Genomic DNA, 5,266 nt, shown 5'->3' with positions numbered 1-5,266 from the left:
CGGAGTAGCTCTAGAACATGTGGCAGGCAGTTAACTAGGCTGCTCATCTGTGAATGGTGGTTAGAGTCATGTTATAGACTCATGAATCTATCACAGTTGTTGAGTGCTATCCTTTGTGGCTTGATCACTACGGATAATAGATCCCGTGGGCTGCTGCTAGTACAGCTGCTCCTTTGCCCCAGAAAACGGAAGTGGCTGATATTGGCTTCTCTAGCATGAATGTAGAGCAATCCCTGTATCTTTGGAACCATAGCATCTGATTTAGTCAGTCTAGGCTCTGTGTGGTCTGTGGCCCGGGTGTGGTGTCTATGTCTTACCTGAAGGGAGGCTATGGAAGCCAGTATCAGGCACATTCATTCTCTGTAGCCAGAGGCAAGCTCCTAAGATGGCGAGGCTCCATAATTGGAAGGGTGTTTAGATTCCGGATGGCCAAAACAATTGACAGTGGTCATCAGCAATTCTCAACTAATTTTCTCCTTTTTTGGGCAGAGGTCTTTATTTTTTAATTTTTTATTGTTTTGGCCATGCCGTGCAGCTTGTGGGATCTTAGTTCCCCGACCAGGGATTGTACCGGCGTCCCTGCAGTGGAAGCACAGAGTCTTAACCACTGGACCTCCAGGGAAGTCCCATGGGCAGAGGTCTTTAAAAGACTGCCACTTGAGAATCCAGACTAATACTCTGTTTCTTCTCTTGGCCTGAAATATTGAGGGCTAAAGAGGAAAATAATTGGTCCTCTCTTCACATAGCCTCATCAGAGTTTGGCTGGGACAGGAAATAGGAGGATACAGGTGAAGAAATAGCTGCCAAAGCCAAAATTTATGCCAAGCCAAAATTTATCCCTGAAAGTACCAATTTTTAATCCTTTACAATACTTTGATTTTAAAATTATACAGTCTCTTTCCATCTGCTTACTTTTTCTCAAAATGATTTAAAAATTTTTTTAATTTATTTTTTGGCCGGGTTGGGTCTTCATTGCTGTGAGCGGGCTTTCTCTAGTAGCAGCAGCAAGCAGGGGCTACTCTTCATTGTGGTGCACGTGCTTCCCATTGTGGTGGCTTCGTTGTTGCAGAGCACGGGCTCTAGGCGCACAGGCTTCGATAGATGCAACACAGTGCGCTCAGTAGTTGTGGCTCAAGGGCTTACTTGCTCCGCGGCATATGGGATCTTCCCAGACCAGGGATCGAACCCGTGTGCCCTGCATTGACAGGCAGATTCTTAACCACTGCGCCACCAGGGAAGTTCTTCAAAAATGATTTAACACACTAACATTGTCTTGATAAAAATAATGATTTATTGTTTTTCTATTTTCTAGAATTACAACAATCAAATTAGAGCTAGCCATGAAGATACACATGGCCCCAAAAAAAGTTAATATAATTCCTTTCCCCCAGGCTACTTGCATTAGTTTGTTAGAGCTTCTGTAACCAAGTACCACAAACTAGGTGGCTTAAACAACAGAAACTGAATGTCTCACACTCCAGGAGACTGGAAGTCCAAGGTCAAGGTGTCAGCAGGGTTGGTTCCTTCTGCGGGCTGTGAGGGAAGGATCTGTTCCAGGCTTCTCTCCTTGGCTCGTAGATGGCTGTCATCTCCTGGTGTCTACACATCATCTTTCCTCTGTAGGTGTCTCTGCATCCAAATTTATCATTTTTACAAGGACAACAGTCATATTGGATTAGGGCCCATCAGGATGATCTCGTTTTAACGTATTTATGTCTATAAAGATCCTATCTCCAAATAAGGTCACATTCAGAGGTACTATAGATGAGGACTGCAACATAAGAATTTTGAGAGGAATACAACCAATAGCAATCTTGTTGCTAATCTTAGTAAAAATTTGTGTTTAGGAGAGGAGGAAAGGAGACTGTTAAAGACTCTTTTGGCTGTGTTAGCTTCTAATTTGGGAAGAAAGTAGTGCCAAGGGTCATGAGTCTGAGATAATGGCACTTCCAAATGTGGACAGGCCTGAGAGACCTCTCAGTATACAATCTACTGTAGTGATATTTTAAAAGAATAATTCGCGGGCATGATCTAGGCAATTAAATATACAGCACTAGAAACATTTTTTGTGTGTGTGACTTAAAAAAGCACAACTTCTCTAATTTGCTTTAGGTGCTAAAACTTATTCTGGAAACAATTTGACAACATTGCAATAGAACTTAATCTTACTAATTTTACTGAATTTTCCTTTGATTATAGGAAATCATATACAAAATCTCAAAACTCATGAGTATTTTCATATGGATTCATCCAATCAAATGAGACCAACTTTTTCTGAGCACCTGTATTTAAAGCAAAATGCAGTAAAGAAATGTACTAGAGTCAGAAAGTATTTTAATGGAAACTCCTCTAATCCTTCTGTCTTATCTATCTCACAGGACTAAAAAACAATACTGTAGTATAAACTGCATAAAGCTCTACAAGTCCAAGGTATTTTTATACCAAACAATGAGCACAGCCTAACTTTTGCTTTTAGGTTACTGAGACAAATGGCAAGTTCTTTGTGGGTCTCAAGCACCTCAGAATTAAAATAGAGATGATTGCTGCGATGTTGCAAGGAATTAATAGTATAAACAATTACTGTCAACTTTTATTAAATAGCTTTATTAAAATACAGGCTTAAGGTTTTTAAAATAGACTGTAGTCTAAGACAGTTGACTCTCGCCTGAGTCTCCTTTGCACTTAGTCTGTCTTTCTAGGTTCCTACCATATTCCATCCTGTATTTTGGCAAACTACATGTTTATTTCACAACTCTGGTAAATTATACCTATCTTATGCCGTACTCTGCACTAAGCTCATGGGAAGAATGTATTCTATTCGCTTGGCGCTTCCTCCTTTGCATGCAGCTGAATAACAATAAACATTATCTTTGAAACATTTGAATGTAAATGAGCAAAGCAACCACATGATGGCAGCATGTTAAAAGAATAGAGTCCTTCACTTGACGCCATCCTTTTAATTTAAAACAATCTGTGTGAACAAAGAGGAAAATCTCAAATCTACCTACTTAGTGAACCTCTTATTCTAGCTGATTTTTACAGCTGCAGGAACTGAGGGTAAATGACGGTTTCCAGATCTCAAGAATGCAAGGTGCAAGAGAACAGAGAGCTCTGAGTTCTGAGATTTTAAACTAGAACCAGACAACCAGGTTGTGACTCATTCTTCAAACTGAATGTTTTTTGGTAACAAGTAAGGGAATTATTTGGTGAATTGTACAAAGAAGAATGATAATTTATAGATTGTGCCTAATTTTACGGTCTAGTAGTTATACAAGATGTTTGGACTTGCTCTGCTGATTAAATTGAAAAAACTCTCAGTTATTATATACATGTTATGTGTTACTTGTTTTTGAATGAATCGCCAAAACATTGTAATGATGAATTTGAACAACCTCCTTGCCTTGTCATCTGTGACTAAGGATTTTTATTTCATTAGAAAACAAATTGGTCAACATTTGTCGAAAACCTCCAACTGTAAGATAATTGCCTAGGAATGAGAGAGAGAGTGAGGGAGAGCCTCTTGTACTGGAAACAGTCTAGGTGTAATTAACAATGTCATCAGACATGTCTTTCTCTTTCAGACTCTTGGCTCTGTTTTCTTTTGCCTGGGTTTCATTTTCAGCCAGGGTTTCTTTCGTGATGGTGAACATCGCTCCAGGTTGTGTTTAGCTGGAGGTATTAGCAGCTTCAAAAAGAGAACGGTCTTTCCCAATGGTTTCAGCAAAAGTTCTGGGGCTGGGACCCATTAGCCAGGCGTGGATCACTTACAAATTCCTGAACCAATCACAGTGGCAGGGAGGAATGGGATGCTGTGACTTGCTAGGTGGGTCACAGGTACTCGACCCCAACTTGAGCCACTTTCCTCCCCACTAACAACATGGACTGAGAATGCAAGAACAGAGGTTTCCCAAAGGAAAATCAGGATTCTGTTACCAAAATAAGGGTAAGGAATGTTAGGCAGGCAGAAGCAATAGCTGATCATTAAAAGAAAATAAAAGATGCAGTTCTTGCCCTCAAGAACTTTATAAACTTGAAAAGGATCATGAGCTGAAGAAATATGGTCTTCAACGTTTTGTTTAAAGTCACTTTAGAGTTTTTGAAATACTTATTTCATGTGGTTCTTACAAAAAGAGTGTCAGGACTTCCCTGGTGGCGCAGTGGTTGAGAGTCTGCCTGCCGATGCAGGGGACACGGGTTCGTGCCCCGGTCCAGGAGGATCCCACATGCCGCGGAGCGGCTGCGCCCGTGAGCCATGGCTGCTGAGCCTGCGCGTCCGGAGCCTGTGCTCCGCCACGGGAGAGACCCGCGTAAAAAAAAAAAAAAAAAAAAAAAAGAGTGTCAGGTCAGTCCTATTTTGTAATTAAGGACAAAGAGAAGCATAAACATTAAATTATTTTTTAACTGCTGCTTATCATGCCCAATATAGAACTTACATCAAAGTTGAAACTCATATTTATATTTCCCAGATGACAGTAGTTCTACCTATTACAACAGCGTGGAATGCTTATGAGTATTTATTTGTGAGTGAGTAAAAAGTAAGTTTATATTATATGATCTAATATGCAATAATCAAGCTGTGTTTTGACATAAGAAAAATCATCTAGTACAGTGTTTCTCAAATTGTGACCTACCCACAGAGTAATTTCCTGGGGTGTTTGTTATAAATACAAATTCTAGGGCTTCATCCTTCAGACTTCCTGAATCAGAGTCTCCAGAGATGGGGTGCTAGAAATCAGTATTTTTATACAAGAGGCTCACATGGTTTTTATGCACCATGATGTTTTAGAATCTGACTTATATTTAATTGCATGCAGCCTTAGAGATCTTGTATTTATAGAAATGAAATCAGAGATCTACAGGATTCCGCTCAGTCCCTCCTTTAGGTTTTGCCTCTTAATCTGGTCATACTTGCCTTTTTGTTCTTTTCTCTTCCCTCTAAGTTAAAATACTCATAAATTAGAAAGGCTAAAATTATGCCATCATGCCATCTAATTTGTGACATTCCAAATTATTCAGTGAATAAGAGTGTCAGTTTTCATAGTAAATACCATAAAATAAAAATTTAGAATTAGAAAGGAACTTAGCTGAACGGCTCTTAGGCTCAGATAAGGAAACCGATTTCCAGAAAACTAAAGTGAGTTGCTTAGCTAGGCAATTAGTACGGATGGCCCTTTTGAAATTACTCATTTTAAAATGACTATTTCATTTGGGGAAATCGTCATAAAAGTCAGTTAGCATTTAGAATTAAAACCCAGCTTTAGTTACA

Source organism: Delphinapterus leucas, chromosome 5 (genome assembly GCF_059928025.1).
Source record: "Delphinapterus leucas isolate spDelLeu-1000000601 "Yukka" chromosome 5, BTC_Dleu_Yukka2, whole genome shotgun sequence".
NCBI lineage: Eukaryota > Metazoa > Chordata > Mammalia > Artiodactyla > Monodontidae > Delphinapterus > Delphinapterus leucas.
The sequence above is the reverse complement of the archived record's forward strand: the minus strand, read 5'-3'. Positions refer to the sequence as shown.